Here is a 19,665-nt window from a genome sequence, read left to right on the forward strand (position 1 = left end):
TGAAGGACTGTCTTACCTTGGCTTGGCAAGTTTGGCAGTCACCTTTTTTGTGTCCTGCTAGTCTAGTTTGGACAGTAACTGTCAGCATTTGAGGCAAGGGCAGTTTCTTTTCCCAGGGGCTAGCCTTTGCCATAAAGATAACGAACTCCGCACGGAGTTTCTTCGATGCCCATCATCTTCTCTGAAGCAGACTGGTGCTGTCAGGAACAGACATGTCTCACTATTATAAAAAAAAACCTTATGTTATCAAAACATCCTAAATGGCATATTCTGTAATCTATGAATTATTTGAAGGCTGTCTACTTAAAATATATCTTTGTTTGACCTTAAAAATACATCTAACAAAGCCGGGCGTTGGTGGCGCATGCCTTTAATCCCAGCACTCGGGAGGCAGAGGCAGGTGGATCTTTGTGAGTTTGAGACCAGCCTGGTCTACAGAGCTAGCTCCAGGATAGCCTCCAAGACAATACAGAGAAACCCTGTCTTGAAAAACCAAAAACAAAAACAAAAACAAACTTTAATGTCTTCAGCCATTATATTTCTACACATATGATAGCACTGTAATTTTTTTATGAGACAGGGTTTCTCTGTATTGTTTTGGAGGCTGTTGGTCCAGCCCAGTCTTGAACTCACAGAGATCTGCCTGCCTCTGCCTCCTGAGTGCTGGGATTAAAGGCATGCGTCACCACCCCTGGCTAGCACTGTAACATTTAAAGCTTGTGGGTTTTGAAATACCTAGAACAGAGCTTGCAAAACCAATAGCATTGGGACCCAGGCACATTATGAATAAGTAAAGCTAGCCTTGTGTAGGACAAAAGGATTGTGTGGGAACTGTAATGCCCACACAATGCAAAATGGGTCTAAAGATTCAGACAACAAATAAAATATAAGTTGCTAGTTCATTTGTCCCCCTGAACATTATCCCCATCACTTCAATCCATTAAAATATACTCAGCCTGTTAGAAAAGCTTTTTGCTCCTTTTCACTAGATTTCTGATCCCAAGATCTTCCTATTTATAAACTGCAGAACTTCTTCTGAACAGAATTCATCTTTAAATACAAACTCCTGCCACTTCCTGTTGTGATCTTCTTTTTGGCAGCATCGGCATAGACAGTGATCTAGGTAAAGATACAACCCCCAGATTACATTCCAGACAAAACTGAATCAGAAACTCTAGAGTGAAACTCGGTAGTCTGAATGTTACAGTCCCTGCGTTTGATTCCCTCACAGAGTCTGAAGGTCAGAACTTCTAGATACAACCAGTCTCATGTAGCTCTGGGTGCCCAGTCTGCTGTGTGCACTGTTAGAAGCTTGCAGATTCCCAGAATTGGATGGAATCAGAAAAGCAGGATGGATTTCCTTCTGTGTGGTGGGCAGGGTAATTATTTAAAAAGAAGTGCTTTCCTGAAAGTGTTTCCAAGCCATTCTTCATTCACATTTTGTGACGTTTGGTTACAACTTCATCTTGAAACATACTTAACATCACAACTTTTTAAATGTTAAGAGCAATTTTAGGTCTTAACTGAAAAGTGCATTCTCCTTCTTCCCTGCCATAGCCCTTCCCCATGGCCAACATCTTCTCCAGTGCTGTATTGATGATCACGAGCCAGCATTTGCTAACTGTCTCATGGCCAACATCTATTCCAGTGCTGTATTGATCAGGAGCCAGCATTTGCCACCTGTCTCTTGGTCAGCATTTCCTCCAGTGCTGTGTTGATAATCAGAAGCCAGCATTTGCTACCTGCCTTACAAATATGTGTGTTACAAAACATAGAGGACTTGTGATTTTCCCATTTGCAAAGCTAGTAAATTGTAGAACCAAGATTCGTAACCATACAGCTTGTTGACAGAGATTCCATTCATAGATATACCTCATTATCTTAAAGACGGGGATTCATTTTCTTTTCTTTTCTTTTTTTTTTTTTTTTTTTTTTTTTTGGTTTTTTACAAGACAGGGTTTCTCTGTATTGTTTTGGAGGCTGTCTGTCCAGCCTGGCCTCGAACTCACAGAGATCCGCCTGCCTCTGCCTCCCGAGTGCTGGGATTAAAGGCATGCGCCACCACCGCCTGGCAAGACAGGGATCTGTTTTCTACCAAGCATGTCTTGGCTAGTTTTATATCAACTTGACACAAACTAGAATCATCAGAGAAGAGGATACCTTACCTGAGAAAATGCCTAGACAAGATCCCAGCTGTAGGCAAGTCTGTAGGGCATTTTCTTAGTTGGTGATTGATGGGGGAGGGGCCCAGCCCATGGTGGGTGGAGCCATTCCTGGACTTGTGGTCTTGGGTTCTATAAAAAAGCAGGGTGAGCAAGCCTTGGGGAACAAGGCAGTACGCAGTGCCTCCCCCTGGCTTCTGCATCAGCTCCTGCCTCTGGGTTCCTGCCCTGCTTGAGTTCCTGTCCTGACTTTCTTTGATGATATAGAACTGTGGTATGGAAGCATAAGCAGACTAAACTCTTTCCTTCCCAAGTCACTTTGGTCATGGTGTGTCATCACAGTAATGATAATCTTAACTAAGACACTATCTTTTACTACGCGGGTTTGAACATCTCTCATTTGATTGCTTTGCTATCTTCACAGCTAGAAAGAGAGGCAGCTGCTGTCTGTCATTGGGTAGTCACATTCAAGTTCTGTTTTCTTGGCCCATAACTCACATAGTAGGGCTCAGTGGTGCAGAAACATGACAAGGTTTAATTTAACCCAGTGCGTAGGCAAGGAAGATTAGCACTAACCTTCATTATAAGGAACATGGACAGTGGTCTTAAAGCTTGACTGACTTCTATAAAATATGTTGTTACACAGTCTTGGTGACTCCATTATTCCTAACCTAGGGATGCTGAACCTATATCATCCATCACCTGGTTGTACAAATAATTCATGATGTAACAATGATTTTATTTCTCCCCCTCCTAAAGTTGCAAAGAGAGAAGCCAATGTGGGTTTGGAAGCTGCAACTTCAGCAGAAATGGGAGACTATCAGATGATGTTGACTTTTAGTGAAGTGTCATTGGGTAGCCAAGGTCATAATGTGGGATCATGTGAGCACCATTCTTCATCAAGTAAAGCAGCATTATTTTTTATTTTTTTGGTTTTACGAGACAGGGTTTCTCTGTATTGTTTTGGAGGCTGTCTGTCCAGCCTGGCCTCGAACTCACAGAGATCTGCCTGCCTCTGCCTCCCGAGTGCTGGGATTAAAGGCATGTGCTACCACCGCCCAGCAAGCAGCATTATTTTAAGATAGCATGTCAGTGACTTGTGGTCTCTAAAAGGGTCCCTGATACTCCTGCCTTTCAGTATTTAGGGTCTATTATTATTTGTTCTTCTTGAATGACTTTCTTTGCCATTCTGAGAATGCCCTTCTCAGGGACCGTTAGCTAAGCAGAGCCCCTCCATTTTACAGATGAGCAGAGATGAACAGGAACAAAGTGGCTTTTCCAGGGACACACAGCTAAGCTATTTAAGTGGTCAGGATTTCAGTGCAAGCTGTCTGTCTTCATGTCTGTGTTCCGAAGCCCTATCTTACAACTCTTGCTAATAGGGGGTTCTACTTCACAGGTATATATACATGTATGTATGTATGTATGTATGTATGCTGAGCCCATGGTACAGCACAAGATACAAAGTAGGGCTCATAAATATTTGACTTCACAAAATTGTAGCCTTTGGAAGTAAAACACCTGATTGTTTTGACTAAATAATTGTTTATAATAGTTATTTTGCAGTTTTGGGTTCCCTGTGTGTGGTATATCAGCTTTGCAAGTTCATTCTGTAAAATAATCAGATGTTACTTGAATATTAAATTATGGGTTGGAGAGATGGCTCAGAGGTTAAGAGCACTGACTGCTCTTCCAGAGGTTCTGAGTTCAATTCCAGTAACCACATGGTGGCTCACAACCATCTGTCATGAGATCTGGTGCCCTCTTTTGGCTGAAGTCATGCATGCAGGCAGAATACTATACACATAATAAATAAACAAATCTTAAAAAAAAAAAAGAACACTAGATTATCTGACATATTTGTTTGAACATTAGATTACCTGACATATTTGTTTGGACTGAGCCCAGGCTGGCTTCTGATGGTCACTCAATCCATTTCTAAGGGCAAGCAGACCAGGTGTTTGGGAACCTGGTTTAGGATATTGCCTGAAAACAGTACGAGTTCTTTTTCCCTTTAGTTTATGTTTTGACATTTCTGGATCTTTGGGAACTTCTGTTTGCCTCCAGATGAAATATGGCTTAAATACATTAGTAATGAGGTCATTAGCCTTTTCCTTCATAGCTTTAACTTTTTCTGAAAGGAACAAGATGATTGCACAGTCCTGAAGAACATTTAAATATACAACAGTCAACTATGCCCATTTGAAGCTATAACTCCATCAAACTGTGGCGTTGATCCAATATAAAATTAGATCATTCATCTGTTAGGAGAAAAGTTCCAACAGGAAAATGTAGGTAGGACATGAGTCATAATGTGACATTCTTCTGCCCTGTAAGCAAATCCTATTTAACTAAACCTCATGTTTAGAAGGATTATGTGTGTGTGTGTCTGTGTGTGTGTGTGTGTGTGTGTTTGTATAAAAATATTACATACCTAGCCTATTTACCTAGCCTCTTACACACTTGGTCAGCTCAGGGTGATGAACTAGACTCTAGAAATAAGTCAACCATCATTGATGTAGAAGTCTTTGCAACGACATGTGCTTCCTTCACAAGGAATTTGAAATCATTTAAAACCAGCAAAGCCATGACATTACCCTTCTATTGTGCTGTTCTTGTTATTGCTTGTGTTTAGGTGGTATGGTCTGACATGAAGGCTATATTAAAGGCTGTAAAGCATTAAAATGTGAAGTCCTCCATCTCAACTTTTCCCCCTACCATCACAATTGTTAGGAGGTAAGGATTAAATTTCATAATGTCAGCTCATCAAGTTAGAAGTAAGTTAGAAGTTCATAGCAACTACATTTTTAAAATTATGATGCCTTAGCTTAATATGCTTCCACTGGCAAGTTCCAGTCAACAGGCAGAATTGGGAGCCACTTGAATGGTATGGTATTGGTCACAGAACTGTGAGTTGTACCCCACACCCTGTTCTCTTTCCTCTTCTGCTTTCAAAGAGCAGAGAGCTCTTAGATGAATCACAGAGCAGCTACAAATGGTGGAGGCACCAGGAGCAAAGAAAAGATCAGGGATCTTAAAGCAACACTGATACCACATGTTGGTGTCCCTGGTGTGTTTCCAGAGTTCCGGTTGACTCCAACCCCATGGTGCTCAAGTTAACGAGAAGCCAGTTTCTTACTTGATTTTTCTGTAGCCTTTGCGTTTGAAAATACTTCCTGCCCTTGATTCTAGGGATTTGTAGTTTCTTTTGCTTTTTCCTGCCTTTTTGGCCATTCCTTTCCTGTTTCCTTTGAGGGTTTCTCTTCTCCATGAATTGATCACAAGGCAAATGTGCTTGACCCCTTAGCTGAACTCTGCATGTTTCCAGATGTCCCGTGGATATTTCTAATTCACCCTATCCATATGAACTTCGATACCTTCTCCACAAACTTGTTATTCTCTGTGTCATCTCTGGTGAGTGGCAACACACACACACACACACACACACACACACACACACACACACACACACACAAACCAGTTTTTATGTTTTAATTCTCAGTTCCTCCCTCACCACACTCTCCTCATTCCCAACCTGGTGATTTAAGACTAAAGAAGAAATTGTTCAGAACTGAGAAATTTCTTACAATCAAAATCCTCACAAGCACATCTGTACAACACACTGTTTAAATGGAAATACTCGGTTTTATCCAGAAAGAAATACATGCTGGTCTATTATTATTGTGTTAAATAAATGCACGGCAGTAAGCACTGAGGAGAATTACATATAAAATGCACACTAATGCACTATAGTAGTGAGATGTGTTTGTTTTGAGGTATTGTATGCAATGTAGATAAAACTCAGGAAGAAATACAAGGCTGGCTTAGCAACTCATAGGACATGGATAGAACACTTGGCTCATACCTACGTAGACTCAACAGCCCTGGGCATTGTAGATGGGTGACTTCACTTTGTGGTTGCTTCTCTTTGTGTGGAAGGAAGGTAAGTGTGTGTTCATATATGCGAGGATGCATGGATATGTATATGGAGACCAAAGTCTACCTTGAGACAGGGTCTCTCCCTGGCCTGGGATTCAGCGATTAGGCTAGGCTAGGTGACTAGTGAGCTCCTGAGATCTGCCTGTCTTCAGTACCCCACCACAGGAATCACAGGCACACTGCTACACCTGACATAAATAGGAACTGGAGATTGAGCTAAGTCCTTTTGTTCATAAGAAAGAACTTTACTGAGAAGTCTCTGCGGTCTCTATGGGCCTGTTTTGACTAGAGACTTACAGCATCCGTTAGGAAGACTTGATCCTGTCCCAAGGCACCCAGCAAGCTGTGATGGTTGGTTAGCTTACATTGTGAAGTCCTATACTTAGTAGCACAGCCACGTGCTCACATTTGGTGATACACACTGGCTATTAAAGGGCTGCCAGAGAGCTCAGAGGCACACAGAGGGATGCTTCCTGGGGCCAAGATCACCCCACTCTCTGTGGGTGTCTCACTGCTCAGGAAGAAACAGGAAACAGCTGCAGAGAGTTAGGACCATTGGCAACAGCGCTGGTGTCAGAACCCTTTTGGCAAGGAGCATCTGTTGGTGGCTGTATGAGGAGTGCCAAGATTTTCTGAGCTGCCAAGAAAGAACAAATGTGGGTGGGAGAACAGAGGCAAAGAGAACACCATTAGTCCATCTTTGAACGCGAATGGGAATCAGCAAAGAGGTGATGCCTCCAGAGATGGGACATGGTCGCCGATGGCTTTGGGTGGAGGACACAATCCGCAGTGAGTGACAGATGAAATGCATTCACCCTCACTCTGCCGAGGACTCCACGTTGGCCGAGAGTCCTTTAATTTGGGAGATGGGGAGAGTGATGAGTAGAGTGGGGTCATGGAGGCAGTATCCCATACATCCCCAGATGTGCAATCTTCCTGTTCCAGTCTCCCAAGTTCTGATATTATAGGTGTATACCATGACAATCAACCGTGTTTCTTAAAAAGGTGATTTTATCCCTTCTCAGTAAAGACTTAAATCTCACACTATTTGAAGCCCATCGTTATTTGAGCAAAACTTTAACAAACTTCTATTTCTTCTTCTGTTTCAACTACCATTACTCTCCCCATTTTCCCTTAGTTTTGTTTATCCTTATGTAATCTACTTATGTTGAAAATATCGTACTATCGTACTAGTTTCATCATAGTCCATTATGATCATATCCTGTGAAGATAGCTATTGTACTGACTTATGATTATAAATGCTAGTAACCTACATTTGATTAAAACAGCACAAACTATAATCTTAATGAACAATCATGATGACTGCTCGATGGCATAAATAGGAAACAATAAACAAGACTTTGAGGAAGACTCAGAACTAAGAGTGGGCCAGCACTCTGGACCTTTCAAGCTCAGCCCACGGAAGGGATGCTTGGCTTCATCACCTTACTAATGCAAATCTGAGACAGGAAGGAACTCTTATTTGACTAGATGGCAATCAGACTCTCTGGAGGTGGATAACTGTTAGAAACGGGCTCACTGAGGCTGCACTGACGAGAAGTATTTGGGGCTGGTACATTGTTAGACAACTGATGTTCAGGGGAAAACGAATTTGCTATGTGGGTCCAGCTGTGCACTATCGGAAGGTGGACCTCAGAGGAGGGTTAGTTTTTCGAGGACAAGCTCTTGAAGCAGATTGAGGATCCTGGTCCCTTCTTCTGTTTTTACACCCCAGCTGTGATACGAGAGCTTTGTTCCACTGTGAACGCCTCACCATGACGCACTCCAGGCCACAAAGCAAGGAGCCCAAGCAACCATGAGCTGACCACAAACAAAACACATGAGCCAAAATGAAACTTTCTTTGTAAGTTCTCGCTCAGTGTTTTTTTGGTTTTTCGAGACAGGGTTTCTCTGTGGTTTTGGAGGCTGTCCTGGAACTCGCTTGGTAGTCCAGGCTGGTCTCGAACTCACAGAGATCCTCCTGCCTCTGCCTCCCGAGTGCTGGGATTAAAGGCGTGCGCCACCAACGCCCGGCTCTCGCTCAGTGTTTTGCCACTCATAAATATCTAAGAGTTAAAAGGAGCAAAGAACGCTCTGCGCCTTGTCTGTTTTGCAGATGAGGCAACTGAGTCGAGAGTTGGGACCACTGCCTATTAGGATGAAGTCCAGGGTTCCAGGGCTCAGACACATAGCCACCGCACTCTAATAGGAAGCAGTGTCTCCTGTTCCATGCCTTTTGAAAATGCTTGATAGACTAGAGTGACAAATATTAAGTTCCGACAAAGTTGTATCTACAGTGATAAGTTTTCTACAGCGATAAGTTTAAATGAGTTTCGTGTTTCCATTAGAAAGCCTCTAGAAAAAGATTACCGGCACTAATAATTCACTAAAAAGATACAATTGTTTCTTTTTTATATACCTTTCATAACTGGAGAGTATAAGCAACATTATTGCAAAACTAATCTCAATTTAATTTCACATTATTAAAAAAATCAGTGTGAAGAATAGTTGTAGGCATACTGCCATTGTGAGTTAGCTAATTTTCAGAATTATTATCAATAGTGTGTTACAGAATGTCAGACAAACATTTTTTATTAATATTCTGTTTGTGTTCAAGCTAAGAACAGACATGACTTTCCTTTGGTATCATGAGTTTGTGAAATTCATTACAAACGGAGGCTTGTGGATGACCTATCTGTTCCACTGGAAACTTTGCCTCAGAGCTCTCTCCAAACCCTGCCCCTCAGAAAGCCCACCAAGCAGCAGCTCCTGCCCCGACCACGCCTATGGAGTATTTAAGCTTTGGTCCATAGACCTGCCATGGGATTTCTCTCCTTCCCCACCCCCACTCCCAGGTCACCCAGGAGTGCTTTGCTCAGATCAAACCCGGTCCTTTACTTTTAATTTGTCTCGATTTGGCTTACTGCATTGGCGGAGAAACCCACTACCAGGGACTCAAAAATACCACCATCGAGTATACAAACTTTCTAATACTTCTGTGAAGTGATTACTATAAAAGAAGACAAAAAACACAGATTCCCAAGCGCTTTGTAACAAAATGTTCTTCTAGTGTTATTCAGTGTTTCTAAAGAAATATATACAATGAGATTAGTGTGTGCTCCAAATTAGCTGAGGACTAATAGAAGCCTTTCCGATTTTCCCATCTTATGTCTAGACAATACATTTGTTTATGGCCTAAAAACCACAGGCAACGGACTCACTACAGCTGTCCTTATCTGCACATGATCTGGACAAGAACATACTCATCAACATTCATTGTCTCCTGTCTGAATGAGGTAAGAATTCCTTTTCCATCCAGGGAGATGTAAACTGTCCCTTCGTCATATATTCCCAAGGACAAACCAAAATTTCCTCCAGGTAACCAACTGTTTTTATTGAGCCTGTTTACAGAGCATAGGGGCCCCCAAAGCAGCGGCAATGGAAAGTCGTTACTCAGCACCAACGATGGTGTCCTTACAGACTCACAGGTGCCCCCTTCCATTAACCTCCCCTCAAGCACGTGCTCCAGCACCCACCAAGACCCTGAGGTCATACACGGTTAGAGAAGAATTGCAGACAAATGCCTGGGAGGAAGTGTGGAATCTCAGGCTAAGTGTCCAATAACTGACTCTCCTAACACCCTGTTCTGTGAGGGGATGTCAACAGTCAGCAGGCCTGCTGGTGAGGGGTCCCTTGCAAGCAGGGACAGCAGATCTGATGAAAACAGCAAAGGATCTGCTTGTGGTCCAGGATCTACAGCTTCTAGGGAGGGACTCATGAGTCCCCATGACTCCCCAAGGGATGATTAGTTAGTAATCCCCAGGAGAGGGGAGGTCATTCTTCGTTGGTGTAGCCTTTGGTAAACTGCTCCTGCTCCTGTGGATAACCTCAAAACCCCCCTGCGCAAACAACTCAGTGGGTCACACACAGAAAACAAGACACCAAGGTAGGAGGGGGAGGGGAATGAGAAAGGGGACTGGGCATGAAACTGATGAATTTGTCATAAAATTTGTTATAAAAATGTATGAAACAAAGAATAAAAGGGCAGAGAAATAAAAGATAGAAAATAAAAGAGCATACCCCCCCCCAACAAACAAATAACAAGGAAACGAGGCTAGCAGCGCTGCTCACAGCAGTGGATGGCGTACCTCATTAACATGACTCTCTTTCTCACAGCCTCTCCAAGGAGGAAATGCTTTGGGCTTGAGCAAGGAATTTGAAGAGGTTGGTATAAACAGCTAGTAGGAGACTTCCTGTAGGCAGAGTCCATTTGATTTCAAAGAGAATCGGAAAACACCTACAGCTAGCCAGGAGCTTTAGGCCGGTCCCCAGGTTTTCTACAAAACACAGGAAACACGGGAGGAAGGTCTGATAACTTCACCAGGGAGGAAAATGTTAAAAGACAAGCATGTGTCCGTGTGTCCCTGATGATTTTCTCTGGTAATCTGCTATGTTGCACTCAGGCTTGCTTTGAGGTTTGCAGAGATAAAGTGACTGTTTAGAAATAGTCAACCTGCTCATTACACCGAATAACTCTACTTAGAACTGAAAGGAATAATGTCCTGGCTGGGAAGGGCAGCTGGAGTCGTCTGTTGTGGGGAGGGGCCTTCCGAGAGCAAATTGCTCTCCAGAGAGAAGGCACTTTGGGTTCCAAGCCTTGCTGTCATCATAGCAGCTGGGGAGCAATTGACCCTGATAATCACCCTCTTCCACCACCCCTGGGTTTGGCAGGAAAAACAAGAGGATGTGGGGATGGTTGTGTGTATGTCCCCTAGTTTAGGGAACACAAAGAAGTTACCAACAATGTCCAAAGTTCAGGGCTCCTGCCAGCCCTGGCTTCTGAAGTTGTCACCTACTGAAAATCAGGGAATAAGGCAGAGGCAAATAACCAAGACATCAGCAAAACAGCAAAGCTGGTATCTGGCTGGTTTCCTCTTTCAAACAACCTTTTCAGCGGACAAGTACAAGATAAAAGAGGAAGAACCGTGGAATTGTGAGCTTCTCTCTCCTAAGTGAGGAATGGTTGCGGCACAGCTCAGATGGATGGAACCCAGCAGCTCAGCACTACGACCCATGGAAAGACTGGTTAGAAAGAGCACAGACGGGTGCCGGTGGAGAAGGATTCTGAATTCCCTTTGGGGATTGCAACGTTTCCTGTTCATTGTTGAGCAACTGTTCTGACAGTTATGTGTAGTCCAACCAACAGATTTCCGATGGAATGAGACCCACAAGCGAGTATGGTAGTCAGTCGCCATTAGGTTTATCAGCAGCCTGAACATTTTCTTTTTACATGCTTTGTGGGTCACAAAGAAAACAATGGGACAGTCTCTACATTGTTGAATTTATAGCCCATGGTTTTTAAGCTTGTGGAAAATGGAAAAAAGGTTTAAAGTCCTCTACAGCTCTGATACTGGAATGTTTTTTATGTTTTGAAATTAATTAAGCTAATGACAGCACCTATGATTGAAGTGTGCATAAATACAACCAAATATGCACTTGTTGAGATCTCCAGAGGGGAAGAGTCAGGGAGCCAATGGTGTGTGTGTGTGTGTGTGTGTGTGTGTGTGTGTGTGTGTGTGTGTTTCTTTTGCTTGCTTCACACATTATCCTACTTAGTTACAATTCTTTTATTCAAATACTGTATGTCTTTAAAATATTTTAGCCTCATTTGACAGATGAGAAAAGTGATGGTTTTGAATATATCAGCAAAGTACTCTCAGAAACACCAAATTTAAAATGATGGAACAAAAACAAAAACAAGCTTTCAGGACTGGTTGAATTGCTAGCCCAACAATGCCACCAGGGATGCAGGTTTTGTTTGCTTTGCCATGACTTTATCTAATGAGCTTATCCTTTGGCTGGTTCTGGAGGATGCATGGTTCTGATTTGCTTATATATGGAAGGGATGGAGGGAGGGGGAAGGAGAGAGAGGAGAAGGGAAGAGAGAAGGGAGAGACAGAGAGGGGGAGAGAATGAGAGAGAGAGAGACAGAGAGACAGAGAGACAGAGAGAGAGAGGGGGGGGTGAATTACAGGATCACATTAACCTGGGCAGCCTTTCTTGCCCTACCTATGACCATTCTCTCTTCCCTCCTGTGCTGAATACCTGGACTGCCTGCCTCCTGTGGAGTTGCTCATGAAGTTCCTGTCCCACGAAGATGAGAGGAAACCTCGGCCACCTTGGGAAGTGGCTAGTAACGGTGGCCCTTGGCTCTCACAGAGAGATCACTCCTGAAGCCAGGGTACAGTGAGTGCTTTGGTGGCCTTCCCAATACAATGGCAGCAGGCTCTGTAGTACTGATCTGTCCTTTGTGCCTCCAGCCCTAGGCTGTGATTTTGTGGTATCTAGATGTCACTGTTTTACATTGCTCCCCACTTAACAGCCTTGTAACCATTTGATGGCTGCAGAAGCTTCGTCCTGTTTGGAGAGAAGGCTGACTCATATATTAAGTCAATGTAGGCCACAGGCTCTCTTGTAGACCAAAAATAAGAAACCATTCTATTCTCTGTGTGTATTTTTAGACCATTCAGGACCCACTTCTCTGAAACAGTTTTATCCATGCTGAAGGGGAAGAGGGAGATTCCTGAATAAAGTCAGAGTTCGGATTAAAGAACAAAAAGAGAGCTTTCGGTCTTGGTGGGTAACCAAAAGTGTCCAAGAGACCCAACAGGCAGGACAGATGCCCAAGGTAACAGCACTTGAAATTCCTATGCTTTCACCCTGTAGCACAGAAAAGGGAGACCAGTGGAGCCCAGGGCTGGGATCCAATCTGGATGTCTTATGTTCACTGGGGATGTGTGAACAACAGCTTGGAGCACCAGATGTGAGCGCTCAGGCTGTAGCTGTCAGAGTCACCAGATCTGACAAGCTGGTGATTCACCAACCAAGTGTCCTTTCCTTTCCATCCTTTCCCCCCGGAGCAGCCTGTTTTAGCCGAGTTGCACCTGTGCTTTTGAGAGTGCCTATGCAGCTCCCAACATTATCAGCTCCTATAAAGTTTGTAGACGTTGTTAGTGTCAGCTGTCTCAACACTGCCGTTAAAACTGGGTTGGACAAAGCTGTCACTCACTCATGCTAAGATTCTTTCTTTTTCTACATGACAGTATTGATCCAAGTCTCAGGTTAGCTGCAGACGTCTTGACTCCAATGTTTGTGACCAACTTACCAGAAGGACACTAAAGAAGTAGTGCTTGGCCATGATTACAATCTGCCATTCTTCTTCAGTAATGGGACAGATTTGATACATCAACTGTTTTTAAGACATTCTAAGCCAAGAACAAATTCTAAAGTGGTTTTTACAGAAGTATTCTAAGTGGTAAATTTGGGACCCATCCTACTGTGCTGGTTAGTTTTATGCCAACCTGAGTCATCTGAGAGGAGGGAACCTCAGATGGGAAAATGCCTCCATAAGATAGAGCTGGAGGCAGGCAAGCCTGTAGGGCATTTCTTAATTAGTGATTGATGTGGGAGGGCCCAGTCCATTGTGGGTGGTGCCATCCCTGGGCTGATGGTCCTCGGTTCTATAAAAAATCAGGCTGAATAAGTCATGATGAACAAGCCATTAAGCAGCACCTTTCCACGGCCTCTGCATCAGCTCCTGTCTCAAGGTTCCTGTGCTGATTTCCTTCAAAAATGGACTATATGTGGAAATATAAACCCAATAAGCTCCTCCCCCCTCAGCTTGATTTTGGTCATGCTGTTTCATTACAGCATTGATAACCCTAAGACAGACCCCCTCACAGAAATGTCTTCCCAGGTGTCCCTGCTTCTTTCCTTCCCTCCCTTTTCTCCCTCCTCATTGACATCCCTAGATGGTGACAAGAGTCTTAAGTAGCTTATCATGGATGTCTTATCTACTGAAAAGTATCTCATTATAAAAGCATTGCATAACCACTTCAGCTACCCGCATGGGATGGAGTGGGAGACGAGGAGGCCATGTGGGGTATGGATGCTTCTGTTGGTTAGTTAGCTTCGCACAGCATCTTCAAGTAGAAGGATCTCCCTTTCTGCCCTCCCACAGACTCTCTCATCGCTTTTCCAATTCTCATCTGGCATATAGCAAGTGTGAACAAGGACCGTTTCAAGAGACTCTAGTTTGTACCACATAGCAACGGACATGGTGCTGTACTGGTGAATGAAGCAAAGGAAGGGAAATGCAATTATCAGAAGGTTGTGGGCAGTATGGCTATAATACTTCTGAGATATTGGTCACCAGGATCACTGGGACCAGTTAGGCCTTAACTTGCTAGGACAGTGTGTCCTGGGGCCTGGAGATAGTCACAGAATATGGATCCTATCCCCAGAACATATTGAAATGCTTTGAAAGCTACCTTATCTAATCAGAGGTACCTACATCTACTAACTCAGTTTTCCTGGCCTGCAGCACCTGGGGAAATGTGCAGAAGAATCTAGCCCTGTCAATTATGGTCAAACCACCTGTCTAGACCATAGCATGGGGCAGAACATTTCTTTTGTTTCTCTTGGGTTATTTCAGACCAAACTGAGCCAGTCTTACAAAGGCTCTAGAAGCCTTGTGCTCCCCAACCCCAACTCTTCCCTCTACAAAGCTTCTTCCATGCTGTAGGTACCCCAACAGGTAAGCTTAGGGACTGAAAACTGACCACATTCTACTCTGGGTGATCCTTTAGTTCTGAAGCAAAATTAGGAGACAAATAAGCTTTTGTGCCTCTGCTCTCAGCTCTTTTTGTAAATGTCTGAGGTGTCTATTATGACAAAGGATACCCTCCATGTCAAGGTGAGGCTGGGGAGGAACCAGGCAGTCAAAAAGCTCTTAACTGTGTGACACAGATGTCATAGGCCAGGATTGTGGGGTCTGGAGAAGCACTCAGCTGTTCTCAGACCTGTGGGGAGGAGACAAAATATTTGAAAATGCTCAATTCCCGATGGAGTTGGGAACAAGGCAGGCTGTGTTAGTGGGAGTGTGTACTTGGTCCACTTCGTGGGTGGTGGTGTGGGGTCCAACATTCCTACTTGTGCATTGCAAGAGCTCTTTGTAGCCTAGGAATGTGCCAAGCTTTAATCTGTAATGAGCTTCTGTCTACCTTTAAAATACTTAGGTTTTCTTTCCATGGTTTTCCATTAATGTGCATACTTAAGAAGAGAAAGATTTGTTCCTTTGAGCCATTTGTATCACAGAACCCAAAATTCATATGGTCTTGTATGGTATATGACTGCAAAAAAGAAATAAAAAGAAGGACATGGCTGCGCCTAGATACGGTGGCGGAGAAAGTTATTGTAGATGTGTGGGAGAGCATAACCAGAGGCTGGAACATCTGGGAGAGTCCAGAGTAGATATGACCAGACTGAGGTGGGCCATGTGGGGAGAGGGGAGGAGGAGAGAGGAAGAGAGGGAAATGAGATGTGGTGATAGATTGTTCATGATTTATTAAAGCCACTGGAGATCAAAATAACAAAGCAGCCATTCTATTTAGCCTTAGAAGCCTGCAGTGGTGGCACATTCCTTTAATCCCAGGACTCGGGATTAAGAGGTAGATGGATCTCTGTTAGTTCAAGGGCCATACTGACTACATGAAATTGATCCAGTCCTAAAAGAAACAGCTCACACAAAGGTGATCTTAGCACCTGGGATCACATGCCTTTAATCCCAGCACTCGGGAGGTGGAGATAGGAGTGATATGGCTGGGTAGAGAGAGGAATAAAAGGAGGAGGAGACAGGAAGTGAGAGCTTTTGCCTCTGAGGATTTGTGGAGACAGGATTGCCATTTCAGCTGGGGAGAGGTAAGATCTACTGGCTTGGCTGCTTTGCTCTCTGGTCTTCGGCTTGAAGCTTGAATCCCAATAGCTGCCTCTGGGTCTTTTATTTTTCATGCTACAATGAGGTGCAGCAGCCTAGAGGGCAAAGGTACAAAAGGGTGGGTGACCAAAATGGCTGGGTTATACGGGAAGAACTCTGATGGCAGGGCAGCCCCTGAGCTGGAGAAGTTTCCGGTAGAGGGCAGGCTATGCCATCCACACCCAGTAACAAGTAAGGACTGGGGGAAGATGGGAGAACCTAACAGCTGGGTCCACTCTGATATGATAAGTAGGCATCTCAGCTATGACAGCTGAAACATACTGGGAGCATGGGATAAAGGTAACATTATTCTTGTGGCAATAAAGTTAGTTTAAGTGTAAGTTCTATTGAGAGCAGATATGGGTATTTATTAGTATTTATAAATTCATTTAAGCTGCTGAGATAATGGGTAATCTAAGTAGTTACATTTAGGAAAATTGAAGTGAATCTGAGCAAGGCAGCATAAGACCTTCATCCTTCCACCTCTTTCTGGAACATTCATCAGTCTGGTACTGGCTCACTTGAAGTTTTGACCTTCGAGGGTTTTTTTTTTCCTAAGGCAGAGTCTTATGCAACCTAGGTTGCTTCGAATTCCTGAACCCCCTGCCCCAACCTCTCAAATTCTGAATCACAAGTGTGTACCACCATATCCACCTCAACCTTCAAGGTTTCCAGGGAGCGGCCCCTGCACTTCCATCCTGGTCCAGACAGACTTCTTATTTGTTGTATTGCAACCTACCTCCAGGGATGCCCTGTCTTCTGCTACCTCCAGTCCTGGGGGCTCCAGCTCTTGGTACAGACACAGGGTCCCCTTAGCTCTTTCCTGCCAACACTTTTAGGCCTTCCACTCTAGCTCATCTTCATTCCTTTGGGTCAGCTGCTGATCCCCGAAGCACTTTCTACCAGCTACCCCCAGTGGCCACACGGGGCTGGGATGCTGGTCAGTGATTTTCTCTATCCTTCCTGTCCTCCATTCTGGCCTCTCCAGAACTATTCTTGGCCCTCCAACTCTACCTCCACATCCTGAGGACCCAGCCTCTCAATGAGACCCCCAGTCACCCTAGCTCTTTCTCTCTGCCCCCTCTCAGCCTTCCCTCCTAGCCCAACTCCATGTGGCACCCACTGACCAACATAAGCACTCTCTGCCAGGGACACCAAGGTCATCACACTTAACTGCGATTCAGAGTGGGCAACAACAACCAAAGAATGGAACAACCCCACCCCCCCAACAAAGATAGGAGCAGACATTTCCACCAAGAAACACTTCAAACACTGTAACTCCAGATGCCTAGATCCCAGGACAAAAACATAAACATGAACAGCCGAGACAATATGCTTCCTTAAGAGCCCAGTAACTCCATTACAATAGGCCCTGAGAAATACAAGACAAGGATGTCAAAATAACAATTTTGTGAATTTGTTCAAGGATCTTAAAGAGGATAGGAATAAGCGCTTTAATGAAGACCATGAAAACACAAACAATTGAATGAAATAATGAAAACATTTCAAGACATGAAAGTAGAAATCGAATAACTAAAGAAAATTCAAACTGAAATAAAACACTAAGAAGTCAAACAAAAGCCTCAGAGGTCAGTTCACCAATGGCTTTGAAGACTTGGAAGAGAGAATCTCAGATATTGAAGACAAGGTAGAAAAAAATGGATAACTCATTCAAAAAATATAAAATCTAAAAAAGTCCAGGCACAAAACATTCAGGAAATCTGGGACATCACGAAAGGACCAAACCTAAGAATAATAGGGATAGAAAAAGGAGAAGAAACACAGGTCCAAGACCAGAAAATATTTTCAACAAAATCATAGAGGAAAATTTCCCTATCCTAAAAAAGGATATGCCTATAAAGGTTCAAGAAGCATATGGACCACCAAATAGATGGGAGCAGAAAAGAAAGTCCCTTGGCACATAATAATCAAAACACTAAGTGCACAGTACAAAAAAAAAAAAAAGAATATTGAAAACCGCAAGGGAAAATGCATGTAACATCTAAAGGCAAACCTATTAGAATATTACCTGAATTCTCAATGGAGACTCCAAAGGCTAGAAGGGCCTGGACAGATGTGCTACAGACTCTAAGAGACCACAGACGCCAACCCAGACTATTGCACCCGGCAAAACTTTCAATTACTATACATGGAGAAAATAAGACATTCAATGATAAAACCAATTTAAGGAATACCTATCTACAAATGCTGTCCAACGGAAGGTACTAAGAAGGTCAACTCCAACCTAAAGAGGTTAACTAACTACATCCAAGGAAACACAGAATACATTATCAGATTATGGAACCTCTCTGTGCTTCAATATTCATCCTTCAAGCCATTGGATATTGTGGTAGTTTGAATGTAATTGGCCCCCATTACCTCAGAGGGAGTGACACTATTAGGAGGTGTGGCTTTGTTGGAGTGGGTGTGGCCTTTTTGGAGGAAGTGTGTCACTGTGGGGGTGGGCTTTGAAGTTTCCTTTGCTGGATACCACCCAGGGTCTCAGTCAACTTTTTGATGCCTGCAAGTGTAGTACTCTCAGCTGCAGTACTGCGTGTGTTTGCATGCCGCCCTGCTTCCTGTCATGATGATAATGAACTGAATCTCTAAGAGAGACACCCCAATTAAATGTTTTCTTTATAAGAGTAGCTGTGATCATGGTGTCTCTCCGTAGCAATAAAAACCCTAAGACAGAAGTCTAGCTGGCATATGATTTTTCTATCAAACACCCTGTTGATTATAATGCTTATCTTGTGTGAAGTGTGTAAGCAATGTTTTCCTTGTCAATCACCGTGCTTCTCTGCAAGCTGTCTTTGATCACCTTGCCTAACTGCAAGAGTGAGATCTCTTGAAGTACCTGGCAGTTTATAGAATGGAAACAAGGCAGAGGGCCCTGTAGAGAAGCAGCAGGAGCCAAGGCTGCTGTGGAGGCGGGCAGAAGGAACCAGGTCCTGACCCTGGACTGTTCTTGCTTTCAGAACACCCCAGTGTGGATGTATGAACCTCTCCCAGTCATTGCCCGCAGTCTGTCCATTTCCAAGTTTGCACTGGCATGAAGGAAATTTAGTTGTGTTTCCGTTATGACTTCTAATGCCCTTCTCTCTGCACTGTTTCAGAGTAGGGTAGAAACTATATCTGCTACCCAGGTTTCCATAACAGGATGAAGCAACGGAAACCTGGTTTAGGGATTTGTTCTCTTGCCAAGATTACATAAAACAGAGAAATCTACCCAGAGGAACATGTGGTGTTTCCAGCAGAGCTCTGGGATTCTGGGAAGTCAGAACTCTGTTAAATGTGGATAAGAACTTAAATTCTACTTAGTAGATAACACTAAATTCATTAGATAACACTAACAACTGGTCCTGGTCCTGTTTGTGGCATTGGTCCACTTCCTAGGGACAAACTCTGTCTCTGCCCTGTTTGAGTTCCTGTCCTGGAATCCTCCAGTGATGAACAATGATATGGAAGTGTAAGCCAAGTAAATTCTTCCTTACCCAAGTTCCTTTTGGTCATGGCGTTTCATCACAGCAATAGAAACCCTAACTAAGACAACGCCTTCACTGAGCAGGTATGCTTAGAAACAAACAAGCAGGAGAATGTATTTGCCATCTGACAGCAGCAACAGACATATAAGTGCATAGATGAAGGAGATGTATGGAAAAATCAATGGGAGGATGAGGTTTGAGTACGTATTCACTCATTAACATTATTAATTTATGTGATGGAATTTCTAATAATAGTTGCATTTTA

Source organism: Mesocricetus auratus, unplaced genomic scaffold (genome assembly GCF_017639785.1).
Source record: "Mesocricetus auratus isolate SY011 unplaced genomic scaffold, BCM_Maur_2.0 Super-Scaffold_100011, whole genome shotgun sequence".
NCBI lineage: Eukaryota > Metazoa > Chordata > Mammalia > Rodentia > Cricetidae > Mesocricetus > Mesocricetus auratus.